Raw genomic sequence first — 20,042 nt, 5'->3', positions numbered from 1 at the left:
GTTTCCCCAATCTCCTCATCATCTTCAGTTCAGTTCAGTTCAGTTGCTCAGTCATGTCTGACTCTTTGCAACCCCATGAACTGCAGCATGCCAGGCCTCCCTGTCTATCACCAACTCCCGGAGTTTACCCAAACTCATGTCCATTGAGTCAGTGATGCCATCCAACCATCTCATCCTCTGTCATCTCCTTCTCCTCCTGCCCTCAATCTTTCCCAGCATCAGGGTCTTTTCCAGTGAGTCAGCTCTTCACATCAGGTGGCCAAAGTATTGGAGTTTCAGTTTCAACATCAGTCCTTCCAATTAAAACCCAGGACTGGTCTCCTTTAGGATGGATAGATTGGAACTTCTTGCAGTCCAAGGGACTCTCAAGAGTCTTCTCCAACACCACAGTTCAAAAACATCAATTCTTAAGCACTCAGCTTTCTTTATAGTCCATCATCTTCACTATGTAGCAAAATCACAGCATTTCTTTTAGACTCTGCAACTTGCTTGGCTTTTGGTCACCATGTCTCATTAGTGGTGGTAGAGAACGAAGTTTCAGGATCAAAAGACAAACAATTTAGCTTTAAAAATTGATAGGAAGGACAAACTATTTGCAAATAATCTCTGATCATTGATTTGAAAGAATTTTAGCAGAATATACCTACTCTCCATTTATGAACAATAAATAGTGAAACTAAGGAATTATTATGTATCTCTGCAAAGATAGTAAGTGGTACAATAATGCCCAAAATTATTAGCAAATAAAGCATTTCTCTTGTATTCACATTAATTACTACACTTTGTAAAAATGTCAAGTTATTCCTTTCTACATATTATGAAGCCACTGAAATATAAGATATAAGAGAAAAAAATTAATTGAAATGATGAAAACATAGAAAAGGATAATACTTGTTTTTAAAAATACTAAAGAGTTAGAAAGTAAAATGCTAAGGTAAAACTGCATTCAGTCAATTCAGTTCAGTCACTCAGTCGTGTCCAACTCCTTGGGAACCCATGGACTGCATCACGCCAGGCCTCCCTGTCCATCACCAACTCCCAGAGCTTGCTCAAATTCGTGTCTATCAAGTTGGCAATACCATCCAAACATCTCATCCTCTGTCATCTACTTCTCCTCCAGGCTTCAATCTTTCCCAGCATCAGGGTCTATTCCAATGAATCAGTTCTTTGCATTAGGTGGTCAAAGTATTGGAATTTCAGCTCAACATCAGTCCTTCCAATGAATATTCAGGATTGATTTCCTTTATAATGGACTGGTTGGATCTCCTTGCAGTCCAAAGGACTCTCAATAGTCCTCTCCAACATCACAGTTCAAAAGCATTAATTCGGTGCTCAGCTTTCTTTACAGTCCAACTTTCACATCCATACGTGACTACTGGAAAAACCATGGCTTTGATTATATGGACCTTTGTTGGCAAAATAATGTCTCTGCTTTTGAATATGCTATCTAGGTTGGTCATAGCTCTTCTTCCAAGGAGCAAGCGTCTTTTAATTTCATGGCTGCAGTCACCATCTGCAGTGATTTTGGAAACCCCCCCCCCCAAAAAAAATAAAGTCTGTCACTGTTTGCATTGTTTCACCATGTTTGTCATGAAGGAAAAGAAGTTCCCCCATTATCTTTGCCATGAAGATGGGACCGGATGCTATGATCTTCATTTTTTGAGTGTTGAATTTTAAGCCAACTTTTTCACTCTCTTCTTTCACTTTCATCAAGAGGCTCTTTAGTTCTTTTTCACTTTCTGCCATAAGAGTGGTATAATCCACCTATCTGAGATTATTGATATTTCTCCCGGCTATCTTGATTCCAGCTTTTGCTTCATCCAGCCCAGCATTTTTCATGAAGTACTCTGCATATAAGTGAAATAAGCAGGGTGACAGTATACAACTTGGACATACTTCTTTCCCAGTTTGGAACCAGTTTGTTGTTCCATGTCCAATTCTAACTGTTGCTTCTTAACCAGCATTTGGATTTCTCAGGAGGCAGGTAAGGTGGTCTGGTATTCCCATCTCTTTAAGGATTTTCCACAGTTTGTTTTGATCCACACGAAGGCTTTGCCAAAGTCAATAAAGCAGAAGTAGTTCTATGATCCAGAGGATGTTGGCAATCTGATCTCTGGTTCCTCTGCCTTTTCTAAATCCAGCTTTAACATCTGGAAGTTAACAGTTCACATACTGTTGAAGCCTTGCTTGGAGAATTTTGAGCATTACTTTGCTAGCCTGTGAGGTGAGTGCAGTTGTGAGTTAGTTTGAACATTCTTTGGCATTGCCTTTCTTTGGAATTGGAATGAAAACTGACCTTTTCCAGTCCTGTGGCCACTGCTGAGTTTTCCAAATTTGCTGGCATATTGAGTGCAGGACTTTCACAGCATCATCTTTTAGGATTTGAGATAGCTCAACTGGAATTCCATCACTTCCACTCCCTTTGTTCATAGTAATGCTTCCTGAGGCCCACTTGACTTCACATTCCAAAATGTCTGGCTCTAGGTGAGTGATCACACCATCGTGGTTATCTGGGTCATTAAGATCTTTTTTGTACAGTTCTTCTGTGTATTCTTGCCACCTCTTCTTAATATCTACTGCTTCTGTTAGATCCATACCATTTCTGTCCTTTATTATGCCCATCTTTGCATGAAAAGTTCCCTTGGTATCTCTAATTTTCTTGAAGAGATCTCTAGTCTTTCCCATTCTATTATTTTTCTCTCTATTCATTGATTACTGAGGAAGGCTTTCTTATCTCTTCTTGCTGTTCTTTGGAACTCTGCATTCAGATGTTTATATCTTTCCTTTTCTCCTTTGCCCTTAGCTTCTCTTCTTTTCTCAGCTATTTGTAAGGCCTCCTCAGACAAACATTTTGGCCTTTTTTGCATTTCTTTTTCTGGGGGATGGTCTTGATCTCTGCCTCCTGTACAATGTCACGAACCTCCATCCATAGTTCTTCAGGCACTCTGTCTATCAGATCTAATCACTTGAATCTATTTGTCACTTCCACTGTAAAATCGTAAGGGATTTGACTTAGGTCATACATGAATGTCTAGTGTCTAATGTCTAATGTTTTCCATACTTTCTTCAATTTAAGTCTAAATTTGGCAATAAAGCCTTCACAATCTGAGCCATAGTCAGCTCCCAGTCTTATTTTTGCTGACTGTATAGAGCTTCTCCATCTTTGTCTGCAAAGAATATAATCAATCTGATTTCAGTATTGACCATCTGTTGATGCCCAGGTATGGAGTCTTCTCTTGTGTTGCTGGAAGAGGGTGTTTGTTATGACCAGTGCATTGTCTTGACAAAACTCTGAAAACGCTGTCAGTCTTTGCCCTGCTTCATTTTTTACTCCAAGGCCAAATTTGCCTGTTACTCTACATATCTCTTGACTTCCTACTTTTGCATTCCAGTCCCCTATGATGAAAAGGACATCTTTTGGGGGTGTTAGTTCTAGAAGGTCTTGTAGGTCTTCATAGAACCGTTCAACTTCAGCTTCTTCAGCATTATTAGTTGGGGCATAGACTTGGATTACTATGGTATTGAATGGTTTGCTTTGGAAATGAACAGAAATCATTCTGTCGTTTTTGAGGTTACACCCAAGTACTGCATTTTAGATTCTTTTGTTGACTATGATGGCTACTCCATTTCTTCTAAGGTATTCTTGCTCACAGTAGTAGATATAATAGTCATCTGAGTTAAATTCCCTGATTCCAGTCCATTTTAGTTCACTGATTCCTAAAATGCCAATTTTCACTCTTGCCATCTCCTCTTTGACCACTTCCAAATCGCCTCGATTCATGGACCAAACATTCCAGGTTCCTATGCATTACTGTTCTTTACAGCATTGGATTTTAATTCCATCACCAGTCACATCCACAAGTGGACATTGTTTTTGCTTTGGCTCCATCTCTTCATTCTTTCTGGAGTTATTTCTCCACTGATATCCAGTAGCATATTGGGCACCTACTGACCTGGTGACTTCACCTTTCAGTGTCATATCTTTTTGCCTTTTCATACCATTCATGGGGTTCTCAAGGTAAGAATACTGAAGTGGTTTGCCATTCCCTTCTCCAGTGGGCCACATTTTGTCAGACCTCTCCACCACAATCCATCTGTGTGGTGGCCCACACGGCATGGCTCATAGTTTCATTGAGTTAGACAAGATTGTGGTCCATGTGATCAGTTTGATTAGTTTTCTGTGATTATAGTTTTCATTCTGTCTGCCCTCTGAGGGATAAGGATTAGAGGCTTATGGAAGCTTCCTGGTGGGAGAGACTGACTGGGGGGGAAACTTGTTCTGATGGGCAAGGCCATGTTCATTAAATCTTGAATCCAATTTTCTGTTGATGGGTGGGGCTGTGTTCCCTCCCTGCTGTTGACTTGAGACCAAACTATGGTGGAGGTAATAAAGGTAATGGCAACCTCCTTCGAAAGGTCCCGTGCACGCACTGCCACGCTCAGTGCCCACAACCCTGCAGCAGGCCATCACAGACCTACACCTCTGCCAGAGACTCCTGGACACTCACTGGCAAGTCTGGGTCAGTCTTTCGTGGGGCTCACTGCTCCTTTTTCCTGGGTCCTGGTGCATACAAGGTTTTGTTTGTGCCCTCCAAGAGTTTGTTTCCCAAGTCTTGTGTAAGTTCTGGTGGCACTATGGTGGGATTAATGGTGACCTCCTCCAAGAGGGCTTAATGTCAGGTCTACAGTACCCAGATCCCCTGTCCCTGCGACAGGCCACTGCTGACCTGTACCTCCATAGGAGACACTAAAACACTCAAAGGCAGGTCTTGCTCAGTCTCTGTGGGATCTCCTGGTGCTCATGAGGTTTTGTTTGAACCCTCTGAGCATCTCTGGTGCGTATGGGGCTTGGAGTTTTATTCTAAATGAGATTTCGCCCCCTGTGGCTCAGCTGATAAAGAATCTGCCTGCAATGCAGAAGACCTGGGTTCAATCCATGTGTTGGGAAGATCCCCTGGAGAAGGGTACAGCTACCCACTCCAGTATTCTGGCCTGGAGAATTCCATGGACTATCCATGGGGTCCCAGAGAGTCTGACATGACTGAGCAACTTTCACTTCACTTCATAAAAGTGAATAAAACTGCATAAAATGAGGTAAAATATCAGATGCATAAGTAAAATATAACAAACAGGCATTATTAACACATCAGTTAATACATTAGAAAACATTCTGAGCCCAGACACTTTTGAATAATACACTTTGAGCTAGTGAGCTAATTTATTTAAAATATTCCTATCAAGAAAAACATAATCTACTGAAATAAATTTGTCAACAAAAGCACAAATTCTAAACCAAAACAAGGTGTTATAAATTCTGCAAACTCATTGTAGAGTTTACCGAAGAACTGGAATGACCCCTAAATTTCTCCCATCCTGATTTATGGCAGGGGTGTAACAAGGTTACTCATCACTTCCCTGGTGACACTAGTGTCACTTCATTAATATAGTTGGTCAGAAAATCTGCTCTTTTCCAGTCAACTCATAGTTTTGGTTAAATTGTTGATTTGACCAATTAGCTTTTAATCACCTGATTGTTAGCAATTTCCCTGGGGCTGAGTAGTGTTGCCTGTCTTTTTAAACTATCACCTCCCCTCCAAAATACTTTAATGTCAAGGAAGAAAATAATTATTCACACACAAGTGTTATTCACACTCAGATCACAAGTGTTAATATCCTACTCTATAGTATCATTCCCAAAGCTTAAACAAAAAAAAAAGCAAACAAAACAAAGTTCTACAATCCTCTACTGAATAAACACATAAAATAACAAAGTGGGAAGGATATCCAGAAAAGAGGAGATATATGTAAGTATGGCTGATTCACTTTGCTATAGAACAGAAGCTAATAACATTGTAAAGCAACTATACTCTGATCAAATTAAAAAAAAAGAAAACACTTATCTATCACTTGCCATCATCTCTTTTCAGGATATAGTGAAAGAGCCTCCTGGTGGCAGAATTGAAAACACTTAGATGGCTGCAGTCCATGGAGTCGCTAAGAGTTTGACACGACTGAGTGATTTCACTTTCACTTTTCACTTTCATGCATTTGAGAAGTCAATGGCACCCCACTCCAGTACTCTTGCCTGGAAAAATCCCATGGATGGAGGAGCCTGGTAGGCTGTAGTCCATGGGTCGCTAAGAGTCTGACCCGACTGAACAACTTCACTTTCACTTTTCACTTTCATGCATTGGAGAAGGAAATGGCAACGCACTCCAGTGTTCTTGCCTTGAGAATCCCAGGGACGGGGGAGCCTGGTGGGCTGCCATCTATGGGGTCACACAGAGTTGGACACGACTGAAACAACTTAGCAGCAGCAGCAGCAGATAAGATAAACTGGGGTCCACAGAAAAGTGCCTCCTAGGGGAGGAAAGCATTAGAACCCTAGAGAGAGGAACCTGGAGTTTGGAGGGCAACATAGAGGACTTCAAGAAGCAGGTGTGTGGAAGTGAGGATTCTTTTATAAAGACTTTTAAAATATACTTGTTTTTGTTGTATGGCAACCCCCACTCTCCTCCCCACTCACAGAGACATTCCACAAGACTTTAGTAAAACTGCTTTTGGAGTCTTTTGAATGCTACACTGTGTAGAAACAAGAAGGGAAGGTAGGTGTGTGTGTGTGAGAGAGAGAGAGACAGAGATATAGAGACAGAAAGAGAGAGACAACAAGAGAGAGAGACAGAGAAAGAGAGCACGCATGAGGTTGGCATGTAATAAATGGTAAGTTAATACCATAACCATGGATGAGACTGTCCACATGGTAACAGAAATTACTAGACTATTTTGTTGTGCTAGCTGGTTTCTACTCTACTTTTTACTTCATGGCTGTCAACCACATACTTGTGACCTGGTGAATTCAGATACAACAGTTCTCCTATATCTAAATTTAATCTCTAATAATTAAACACGCCCTCTAAGATAAAACTGGCATGCTTCAGTATTGCAGGAAGCTAGAGAAATCTGTACGTAGATGCTTCTGGGGTGCTGTGTCAGAAAAATATGATCACCTATAAATGGTACAAATTGCTGGTTACTTTAAAGAACATACGCTGCTGCTGCTGCTGCTGCTAAGTCGCTTCAGTCGTGTCTGACTCTGTGTGACCCCATAGACAAGCAGCCCATCAGGCTCCCCGGTCCCTGGGATTCTCCAGGCAAGAACACTGGAGTGGGTTGCCATTTCCTTCCCCAATGTGTGAAAGTGAAAAATGAAAGTGAAATCACTCAGTCGTGTCCGACTCTTAGCGACCCTATGGACTGCAGCTCACCAGGCTCCTCCGTCCATGGGATTTTCCAGGCAAGAGTACTGGAGTGGAGTACCATTGCTTCGGGTTACATGTGCTTCAATTTGCTTCCTGGGGTTCCCGGAGGCTGCTCTCCAGCTGGAGGCACTAGGCTGGGCTCTCCTGCAGCGGGCTCCCCAAGCCAGCACTGCAGACCCTCGGGAAGGGTCGTGTCCTCCAGGCTGCCTGTGCCCTCCACGAGCTCCTCGTAGGTGATCTTCTCCGCAAACGGCAGCTCCACCATGCCAGCCCGCTCCAGCATCTCCTTCTCCAGCAGCCGCCTGCTCACCTTGTCCACCCGCTTGCGGCAGTGTGTGAGCAGGCCCAGGGTGTGCGTGTGCGCGGAGCCGATGAGCCGCCACACCTCCTCGTCCATGAGCTGGGCCATGGCGTCGCTGAACGGCTTCTCCACCAGCGCCTCGCCTGGCCGCGGGAGATCAAAGGACATCTGGCCCAGCTTCTCAGTCATAAAATAATATAAATGAAACAATAAATATAGTATGCTCATGTATGAATGTGAGAGTTGGACTATAAAGAAAGCTGAGCGTCAAAGAATTGATGCTTTTGAACTGTGGTGACGGAGAAGACTCTTGAGAATCCCTTGGACTGCAAGGAGATCCAGCCAGCCCATCCTAAAGGAGATCAGTCCTGGGTGTTCATTGGAAGGACTGATGCTGAAGCTGAAACTCCAATACTTTGGCCACCTCATTCGAAGAGCTGACTCATTGGAAAAGACCCTGATGCTGGGAGGGATTGTGGGCAGGAGGAGAAGGGGACGACAGAGGATGAGACGGCTGGATGGCATCACCGACTGGATGGACATGAGTTTGAGTGAACTCTGGGAGTTGGTGATGAACAGGGAGGCCTGACGTGCTGCGATTCATGGGGTCGCAAAGAGTCGGACACGATTGAATGACTGAACTGAACTGAACAGAAAGGGCAGTATCAAGAAAAATTTCCACGCCTTAAATTAAGGACAGAAACAGGTACCCAGTGCTTTATAAAGTGCTATGTTCAACATGTTTTATTCATAAGTAACCTATTAGCACGTTAGTAGTTGTACCCTAGGTATCATTAGAATCTACATTTTACAAACGAAGAGACCATAGCAAGAGTGATTATGTAAACTGCCAGAACTAGTACAGAGACTGTACAAAGCTAGTAAGCTGGAGAGAAAGTTCCAAGACCAGGTGTTCTGGCTCCAGACCCCTTACTCTAGCTCTCCACTATCTCATTGTTAGTAAAGACAAATACCATCCACCAAATTTACACCTGTTTGATAGATATTTTCAATTATATACTTCTCTTACAGGTGATTTTCTTTTCTTTCTTTCTTTCTTTTTTTTTTTTTTTTTTTTGCAGGAAATGTACCTACCAAAACACTTACATTTTTTTCCAAAATGTGCTTGCTCCCTCATCTAAATGTTTATCTTGTTTTTTGTTGTTTGTTAATTTCAAATTTTGCCATTTCCTGCCATTCTGAGTCCTGGTTTTGTCTGTCTCATTACGTCAATCTCAGTTTTACCTTTTTCTCATCCCACATGGTTGGCAGGTACTTTAAGAACTGGATCTCTATGCCTGTTGTTTTTACTTTTCTCAAAGATTCATTGCAAAATTTTACTATAATCTTAATTTCTCATATTGAAGTAAATTTATGCTTAGCGAGCTTTTGTAAGCAGAACTTGGAGTTAAGACAGCATTGCTAATTATATATATGTTTTATTTTTATTAAAATTTTCTTTATATGTTGCATTCCGTTTTAAAAAACACTTAAAGTGGGACCCTGCTGCTGCTGCTGCTAAGTCACTTCAGTCGTGTCTGACTCTGTGCGACCCCATAGACGGTAGCCCACCAGGCTCCCCCGTCCCTGGGATTCTCCAGGCTAAACTTCAAAAACATAATTCATCTTTTTATCCCTGGGAGTCCTCTTTCCTAAACTAGAATTAGAGGTTTACTTAGGGGCGTTTAAGGGGCATTTTACAATCTGCATTTATTTGGTTTGTATCTTAGAATATCCTCCTTTAAAATTGCAACAAATAATTTGTAGAGAGTACCAGGAGTGGTATATATTTTGACAACTATTAAAAAAAAACATAAATGCAGGGTGAATGATACTTTTTTAACACAAGGCAGTCCATATATATACATATTCTGAGTATGTTCACTTGTCACATAAGAAATCAGTGTCAATGCCAAAGAAAGAAAAATAATCTTTTCGCTAAAAGAGCTCTTGATAATATTTTTCTTTGATCATTATATCATTTAACTTTGAGTTCACTCACCATTCAAATCCTTTTATCCCATAACAATTGTACCAGTAATATTTAACAACTATCAAATATCAAAAGAATAGGAATCAGTGAAAGTTTTTGTGTGGATATATATTCTATACATATTTACCTGATATTGTCAAGCAACAAGATAAGTTTTGCAGCTAGATGAAGTTAGTTCTTTACCAATGAAATAACTTATAATCAATTTCTGGAAAATTTTCTTTAATAATGTATGTTCTTCTTCCAGTCTTTACATTGAAAAAAAATGAAACATTATTTAAATCATGACTTTTATCTATAGAATTCATTATTTTTATGGAATTTTAATCTTCATCCTTTTTGTTCATTTTAAGCTATGATGATTTAAGCAGTGATGATTTCTGTTATTGTGTTACTTCAATCATTCCTATGTCCATTCATTTTTTCATTTATTATTCAACATCCCTAGCATCTAGCACTGTACTGCAATAAAACTTTGGGCCCCAGAAACTTTACAGTGCAATATAGGAGAAGACAAGTAATAAAAATAATATTTTATTATTAGAAAGGTAGTTAAAAGTTTGTACATGGCACAATGGAAATACAGAAGAGGTCAATATGGGGGAGTCAGAAAAAGTGTGAGATAATTTTACATTATGAATAGCAGTTAGAAGAAGGGGGAAAGGGTATGTAGCTTGAGGAAGGAATAGACGTGGTATAAGAGGCAGCATGTGCAAAGGCCCAGAGTTATGAGAAACCAAATAAACTAAAGGAGGAAGATAATGTGATGATGTGATCCAGTTCCTATCTTTAGAGAAATAACTCTGGCATTGCTCTTAATCTTTTCTGGTTTTGAATTTCCAATATCCTGTACTTGGCGGTCATATGAATAAGTATTTAAAAACTAAAAAATAAGACTTGATAAATGAAGCTTGGGACTTCCCTAGTAATCCAGTGGTTAAGACTTTGTACTTCCATTGTATGGGGACTTGGTTCAATCCCTGGTCCGGTAACCAGTTCCTGCGTGGCTCAAGAAGATTCCACATGTTACAACAAAGATCCAGCACAGCCAAATTTAAACAAACAAACAAACAGATGAGGCTAATAATACTTGTTGTCATGCAAGGACTTTATAATTCATTTTTTCTACTCAATATTCTGGAGTTAGAGGTTTGTGAAGTAATATGCTTAAGTCAAAAGTCAAGGCAATCTATTGTCACATTGTAAATATTTCCTAATGTAAATTTACTAATTTACTAAATATTTACTAATTCTTGCTTAAGGATAATAGTTATATTTGTAAATTAAACTCAGCATTATATTCTAAAAATTGTATATAATTATACACACATTTGTTTGTTATACATGGGTCTTCCTGGGTGACTGTGGTAAAGAATCTGCCTGTTGGGAAGATCCCCTGGAGGAAGAAGTGGCAACCTACTCTCATATTTTTACTGGGAAAATCTCATGGGCAGAGGAGCCTGGTGGGTGGCTGTTCATGGGGTTGCAAAGAGTCAGACACAACTTAGTGACTGAGCTTGTATGCAGGTTGTATTTTCTTATTGTTCAGCCACTAAGTCGTGTCTGACTGTTTGAGACCTCATGGACGATAGCACTCCAGGCTGTTCACTATTTTTTGGAGTTTGCACAAAGTCATGTTCATTGAGTTGGTGATGCTGTCTAACCATCTCATCCTCTGCTGATCGATCCCTTCTCCTTTGGCCTTCAATCTTTTCCAGCATCAGGGAATCTTTTCCTGAGTCGGCTCTTCACATCAGGTGGGCCAAAGTATTGGAGCCTCAGTATCAGTCCTTCTAATGAATATTCAGGGTTGATTTCCTTTAGGATTGACTGGTTTGATCTCCCTGCAGTCCAAAGGACTCCCCAGAGACTTCTCCAGCACCACAATTCGAAAGTATCCAGCTCTCACATCCATACTACTACTAGAAAAACCATAGCTTCAATTGTATGGACATACAAGTTTATTAATAAATATAATCCTGAAAATGACATTTCCTTACTAGTGATGATAAGATAAAATGGCATAATTACCATTGATAGGGAAGTCTGGCTATTTATTGAAAAAAGAAATTCTCCAATAAGCAAAGAAAATGTTTGGTATAAGTGTGTAACCACAACCAGACTTCCTCAAAACAAAGAAGGTCTCTGTCACCTCTTTCTCTTCTGGTAGAAAATTCACAATAAAGTGTGAGCTCAGTAATTTTTCAGGTTAACTGATGATGACAGGAAAACATATTTGGACAAAATGAGCAGAGAGCCAAAAGGAATTTTTTCAGAAAACAGCAAGAGAAAACTGAAATGCAGTTTAGTTAGATTGCCAACTGATTAATGTGGAAGAAAACAAGTATTTCCTTAAGCTAGAAATCTGACATATTATTAAGTAGATTTGGAGTAGAGATTGATAGTCATCTTTTTTATTTTTTCATTAAACTTTCTTATTTTGTATTAGAGTATAGTCAATTAACAATGTCATGATGGTTTCAGGTGGACAGCAAAGGGACTCAGTTATACATATATGTGTATCCTTTCGATATTTATCTTCTGATGAGGAAACATTTGAATCTTTTTTAAAGGCTTTGAAATCCTAAGCCAAGAAACACATTTGCCTTAATTCTTTGTGACCTTCTGAGCACCATTTATGATGCTACGTCCTAGCACCTTTATAGTGCTGTTACTTTGACAATCATCTTTGCTGCTTAGCTTGTTTATTTTGAAAACAGAAAAATAACTGATCACTTTCTTTCTGTTTTTATAACTATTCCAGCTGGGTTAATATTCTAAAATTCTGAATTCTCTGTCCCATGCATTTGTCTATGTTGCCCCATTTAACTTCTACAATTTGTCTGGCATCGGATGTTAGATAACAAGCGCCATAGCTATTTCATTTCCCAAATTAAACGCCATCTATGTTCTTTGATTTAGAACCTGAAAGTTAGGGTTCTCTTCGTGTTCTCAATTTTTCATGGCAAATTAAGTAAGGGATGCTTTTCTGAGTCTCTGAGCTATACCAATTGAATGTGAATTAGGAACAGAAATAAAAGGAAGGCAGAAGTTGTCTAAAGGCAGTTAATACAATAAGAATGTGAGTGGCTAGGCTCTCCTAATTTAACAGCTCCAAAATATGATTCTCCACTGATAATATGGACTTATAAGTGAGATTGTTCTTAATGAGTAATTTTGAATTCTACACTATTCATCAAAAGAATTTCCAGCTCCAGGGCATCAGAATTGTTTTGTCTAACATGGAAATATGTCTGCACATTAAAAAGACCACAAAGCCCTTTCCTCAGCATGACCAGCTTGTTGCCATGACCACTGCACTGGCCATCAGGCTTTGAGTTAAAGTTACTAGGAACCTGTAATTGTCCAGGGACCCCAATTCCTGTGAAACCAATGTATCAAAGTCTGCTACAAGTCTTATAGCCATTAGAAACATCTTTACTCGTTATTTTTGTTAAAATGAGGGGGGAAAAGTTAGATGCCAATTGTCACATCTATTAATGAGCGGACTTAATACATAGCATGATGGAATGCCTCTTCTATATTTTACTGTTCTTTTTCCACTTCATATCAGTTAAGAATGCATTGGGCTTACTCAGGTCAGTAATAACATATCTCTCTGTTCTTTACACTTTCATATTTGGAATAAAGTAAATGTAAAATAAATTTGAAATAAAGGCACAAGGAAAGAAAGATTAACCAAGGACTAATCATAAATTAAATAATAAATGAACTGTCTTAGTGCACTGTTTCTCCTACCACCAGTTAAACACCAGCATTTTAAAAATATGTTATCTGACGTATCCTTCTTATTGTTGTTATTTAGTTGCTAAGTTGTATTTGACTCTTTGTGACCCCATAGACTGAAGCCCACCAGTCTCCTCTGTCCATGGGATTTCCCAGGCAAGAGTACTGGAGTGGGTTGCCATTTCCTCCTCCAGGGGATCTTTCTGGCCCAGGGATCAAACCCATGTGTCTTGCTTTGGCAGGCAGATTCTTTACCATTGAGCCACCAGGAAAGTCCAGTTTATCCTTACACAACCTCATAAAGTAGGCACACTTATACCCCTCACTTTGTAGAAGAGAAAATTGAGATCTAGAGTCTGAGTCTGAATTCAAGCAGTTTGATTCAAGAGCTTATTTGTTAATCACTGTACATCATAAATGCAGAAGGCGATGGCACCCCACTCCAGTACTCTTGCCTGGAAAAATCCCATGGACGGAGGAGCCTGGTAGGCTGCAGTCCATGGGGTCGCGAAGAGTCAGACACGACTGAGCGACTTCACTTTCATGCATTGGAGAAGGAAATGGCAACCCACTCCAGTGTTCTTGCCTGGAGAATCCCAGGGATGGGGGAGCCTGGTGGGCTGCCATCTATGGGGTCGCACAGAGTTGGACACAACTGAAGCGACTTAGCAGTAGCAGCACACATCATAAATAGAGCAGATAGTTTTCAAGTGCAATGTAATTCATTGTATTGTACTTTTCTCTTTTTATTAGACTTTGATAAACTATCAGTGTGGGCTTTCCAGGTGATTCAGTGGCCCTCTGGAGAAGGAAATGGCAACCCACTCCAGTATTCTTGCCTGGGAAACTGCATGGACAAAAGAGCCTGGTGAACAGTCAGACATGACTCAGTGAATGAACAGCAACAAAACTATCGGTGTCTTCTCCCTTGTCATTCAGAATCAAAGCAGAGACAGTGAATGAAAATTGAGGAAAGCAGTTTGTGAAACGTGGGAGCAAGAAAATAAGAAGAGGTTATATAGCATCAGCCTGAACATTGAACAGGAAAACAGAAACTCGAAACATGAACACCAATAAAGCAGATACACATATAGGAAAAGGGAGATTTATTAGAGGAAATGGCCAAGTGATTACAGAGGCCAAGAAGTACCACAATTTGCCATCTGCAAACTGTAGATTCAGGAAAGCCGGTGGTAACATTCAATCTGAATCCAAAGGCTTAAGCATTGGTGGCCAACGGTATAAATTCTGGTCTGAGTCTGAAAGCCCTAGAAAGGCAGAGCCAGTGTTGCAGGGCCAGAGAAGATGGACATCTCAAACTCAGGCAGAGGGCATTCACCCTTTCTCTGCTTCTTTGTTCTATTCAAACCCTAGACAGATTGGATGATATCCAGTGACTTTGAGTAGAGAGATCTTTTTTCACTTGGTCTACTGAATCAAAGGCTAGAGACAAGCTCACAGACACACTCAGAAATACTATTTTTACCAGTTATTAGCCTTAAAACTCATTTGAGCTGACACATGAAATTAACCAGGTGTTCCATAAAATATACTTTGGACAATGATAATTTACATGAAAATCAAGTACATACTCCTGAAGTGGGAAGACTCCCAGCTCTTTAAACTTGGTGTAGCAAGTAGATATTTAGCCTTAAAGTGTGTGGACATGGAGCAGGGCTCACTGAGAAAATTACTGACTTCCTATAGCCATGACTCACATTTCCCATCTTCTGAATCATGGACACTTCAAATGTCACTTTAGGAAATAACATTTTAGATTTTAACCAGCATAACAGTAAGTGCATGACTAGCACAGAGAATCCAGGGTGAAAAAACAACACATTGGAGACATTCTAAAATTGAAGGCAAAAAATAATAAAATTGCAGCCTCAGAAGCTTAAGATTTTTTTAGACATTATCAATCTTTACAGCTATTATCAGAGTTATTTAGGTATAGATTTTGAGTAAATCAAAGGCCATGGTCCTTTCTTTCACTAAAATCAAATTCACAAGTATAGTAGAAGACCAAGAAGCATATTTTATGGGGGCTAAAAAAGCTAGAGTCAGTTTTATGGTGACAATGAAGATGTAATAAAAGAAATGTCTAGGATGGCATTTTGTGGGTTAGGAGTATAAAAAGATGAGGCAGGACTCAAAGATAAAAGAGTATTTGAGTTACTTCGCATTTGTCATTCTTTCCTGCTGGAATGCTCTTTCCCAGAATTCTCTTATCTCCTTCACGTGGCAAAACCAATACAATATTGTAAAGTAATTAGCCTCCAATTAAAATAAATAAATTTATATTAAAAAATCTTTACTATCATCTTCTTATGAGTTCTAACACCAACATCCTATTTCATATCACAATATGCTTTTTAAATCACCTTTTAACATATTATATAGAAACTAATGTATTATGATGATTGTTTTTTTGCTTCCTCTGCTACAAAGGACACTCCATTTAGAGGGCAGGTATTTTTTCCAGTTTGCACATGACTGTATTCTAAGCACCTAGAACAATGTCTGCCACACAATCATAACTCAGAAATTTGTGTAACCTTCCAGAAAGCACTTTCTGTCACATGCTTGGGGCAGAAGACAGGCTGTAGGGGAGGCCACAGTGAAGGTTGGTGAGAGATGGGACAGAAGAGGCAGTGATGTGAGGCCAATCTCTTGAGTAGTCTGGTGGTAAACAGAGAAAACAGATAGTGGCTAATGAGGCAGCAGAAGCAGAGTCAAGCAGAAATCTGGTTCCACCTTGAGTGATGGGGAGGACATGAGCATACATGTAAGTTTAAGGAATCTGTGGAGGAGAATAGGATAAGACTCCAAGTCAGAAGGGTGAATGCAGAGGGAAGAAAACTAACAACCTGGCTCGGTAGTGAAAGAAACTATTTATCCAGACCACCCACATTATTCAAAAGCATTTCTAACAACCATGAACATCCAAAGCAAAGGTTAAGTGAATAAGATTGGCTATTTCTTCTGACAACTTGAGTTGCATGTTGAGAACATCATAAACAATAAAGCATTCAGCCAGAGGTTGTGTTACTGTCTCCAAGCACCACACAAAGTCTGAGATGTGAAGATAAAAATTAAGAAATCCAACAGAGTACATATCATTGTGTGTGTCGTTAGATAGCTCTACTGGAAATCAGGCTAGAAAAATGTGACTCATCTTAGTAGCCATATATACAAATGAAGATGTCACATGCATATAGCTGGATGTATACTTGTGCAGTCTGGAGGTTTGCAATGGGCTTATTTGAAAGCGTAATATACTAATAAGCGTAATATATTAAAAAGCCTTCAGAATTTCTCTCTCAAATTGCACACTTCTGCTCACCTGTTTAGATGGATCACAAAGCAGAGACATCACTTTGCCAACAAAAGCTCATACAGTCAAAGCTATGGTTTTTCCAGCAATCATGAACACATGTAAGAATTGGACCATAAAGAAGGCTGAGTGCCAATGAATTGATGCTTTTGAATTGCAGGGCTGGAGAACTCTTGAGAATTCCTTGGACTTCAAAGAAATCAAGCCAGTCAATCCTAAAGCAAATCAGTCCTGAATATTCATTGGAAGGACTGATAAAGAAGCTGAAGCATCAGTACTTTGGGCACCTGATGCGAAGAGCTAACTCATTGGAAAAGACCCTGATGCTGGGAAAGATTGAGGGCAGGAGGAGGAGGGAATGACAGAGGACAAGATGATTGGATGGCATTACCCACTCAATGGACATGAGTTTGAGCAAACTCTGGGAAATAATGAAGGACAGGCAAGCTTGGCATGCTGCAGCACATGAGGTCACAGAGTCGGACACAACTTAGTAACTGAACAGCAACATAGACTCTTGCTTATCCAGAGTTAATGGCCTTCCTTTACATTGGAGCCCCTTATTTCTGCAGAATAGAAGGAGACTGGCCATGGAGGAATACATTTGCAATATGAATTCCAATTCTAATCCCAGTTCTTAGTCAAGCTCAGAAGTGAGATAAGCTCATCTAATTTTATGCTCAAAATTCACGTTTGATCCTTAACGTTATTCCTGAAGAATGAAGAGCACTGAACTAAATCCAGTTGTAGATCCAGGTCCTTTCTGGATCAACAATAGTTAGTTCCCAATCCTGACAAATATAATAACAGAGAAGGGAAAAGGCTGAGAACAGAAGGGCCACCACAGTCATAACTAGGAGATTTGGGCTCCACAGCAGAACCTTACTGTCTGGAGTAGGAAGGTCAAACATTTTTACAGTGGCCAAAGCAGAATTCGAGGTACTAAGGAAGAAAGTAAAAAGAAAGTTTGGTATGTCAATTTATAAACAAAGGTCATATGTGAGTCCTTTTTCCCTTAGCACATAATAGCCAGAGGCTCTCTCCTGGGTCCAGAGAAGGGATGTCACCCTCTGAAGAGCATTTGGAGGCAGCAAGTCAGTGGACAGTATGTTGCAGTGCATGTTACCTCTATGGAGAAGATAGTTCTCTTGGTCTTTGCAGTGGTTCACAGGTTGTGTCAATTATGAATGCATCGCTGTCACATTACATACATAGTTCCTACAACTCTCTACTTGTCTCCGCAGTTTTGGGGCCATATCAGACACTTTCAGGCAGCTGGGCCTTTGTGAAAATTGTGATCTTGATTTGAATAAAATCAAATTGGGTCTTTTGAGGTTTGTTTTTTATCCATATAAAGATATGTACCATGGGCTCAGTTGTGTTGGACTCTTTGTGACCCCATAAAAAAATATATCTTTTAAAAAAGAGAGTATCTGAAGGAAATAATAATTGTAAACCTTTATTGAACATTTAATGTCTGTCAGGCCCTGTATTCATGACTTTTCCTGGATTATCGTATTGTATGCTCAAACAGCCCCATGGATCATTATCACTCTCATTTTACAGATGAGCAGATTGAGGCTGAAGCACATGGAGTCCTTCTCTCAGGTCACAATTAGGTGGCTGGTAGAACCAGCATTTAGACGGGCAGTTTGGCTTCTGTTGTTTAGTTGCTAAGTTTTGTCCTAGTAATTGTGAGAATTATTCTTTGTGTGGAAATATTTGTAACTTTAGGAAATATTTACAAGCAAAATACTTGTTATTTTATAGATCATCACACAGCCCTGAATAGAGTTCCCTGAGGTTTTCTCAGGTGGTGCTAGTGGTAAAAAATCTACCTGTCAATGCAGAAGTAAGAGCCGCAGTTTTGATCCCTGGGTTAGGAAGATCCCCTGGAGGAGGGCACAGCAATCCACTCCAGTATTCTTGCCTGAAGAATCCCATGGATGAAGGAGCCTGATGCGCTACAGTCCATGGAATTGCAAAAAACTGGACATGGCTGAAGAGACTTAGCACGAACTATATTCAGAGATGGATTTTAATTTTTCAGGAATCAATAAGATATGAAGAGAAAGAGTGGAGATGAAATTGCTCAGCAGATTTCTGGCCTCATGCCACATTGTATTAAATACATTACAACATTTTTCCTTGTACATTATATATAAAAATTGACATAAAAAATTAAAAGGGTATTTATAATATCATTTTGAATTGTATTTAGCCATAAGCAATGCAAATAGCTTATAATTGACTCTGATTTCTTTCAAGTCACCATGGATATATGAAAATTCTTGCAAAGTGAAGAGAATCTAATTTACAGCTAGTTCCAAAGTGCAATAGAAATATTATGAATGCTAAATTTAACCATAATGCAGCTAGCATTAAGTTATGTTTGTTTATTGGTAAATATTTAATTTCTCATTTGTGTTCTTATTTTTCTCTTGCTAAGTGACTAATATTTTTCCTGGCTTCGAAAATGCGATAGGCTCCTGAGAAACATAGCATCCCTGGCCACTGTGCTTATAGTGCCTAAAGAATAAAACAGACTCAAATTTAGCAAATAACGCTCAGTGGTAAAGAATCTGCTTGCCAAACAGGAGACGCAGGTTCAGTCCCTGGGTGGGGAAGATTGCCTAGAGGAAGAAATGGCAACCCATGACAGTGCTCCTGCCTGGGAAACCCTTTGCACGGAAGAGCCTAGTGGGCTATAGCTCATGGGATCACAAGAGTCGGACAGGACTGAGTGACTGAAAAAACACACACAGAAAATTTAGCTAACACTAAGGATCTGGGGTCACCCACAGAGCCCTGTGGACCTTCAGGAGTTGTTCATTCAATGAATTTCCCTGTGTTTATGGTAGATCGGCTGGTAAAGAATCCACCTTCAGTGAAGGAGACCCCGGTTTGATTCCTGGGTCAGAAAGATCCGCTGGAGAAGGGGAGAAGGGCTAGGCTACCCACTCCAGTGTTCTTGGGCTTCCCTCGTGGCTCAGCTGGTAAAGTATCTGACTGCAATGCAGGAGACCTGGGTTTGATCCCTTGGTTGGGAAGATTCCCTGGAGAAGGAAATGGCCACCCACTCCAGTATTCTGGCCTGGAGAATTCCATGGACTTTATAGTACATGGGATTGCAAAGAGTCGGACATGACTAAGTGACATTCATTTTCACTTATGTCTAGAAAACTCATTGGAAGCCTTGCCAAGTTGGTTAGGGGCTGTGTTGGCACCCTGAAGAGCTGACTCTCATTTCAGATATTTTGTAAAAAAAAAAAAAAAAAAGTAATCTTCTAGAATATCATTAAATCAGTGTTTTCTATTTTTAAATAAGAATTAAAATAGAGTTTATTCTCCTTGGATAAAATGGCTTAAGTATTTGTGGCTGGTGTTCTCTCTCCCTAAAGCCTC

The sequence above is a fragment of the Budorcas taxicolor genome, chromosome 6, assembly GCF_023091745.1.
Source record: "Budorcas taxicolor isolate Tak-1 chromosome 6, Takin1.1, whole genome shotgun sequence".
In the NCBI taxonomy this organism is placed as follows: Eukaryota; Metazoa; Chordata; class Mammalia; order Artiodactyla; family Bovidae; genus Budorcas; species Budorcas taxicolor.
Note: the sequence above shows the minus strand (reverse complement) of the source record.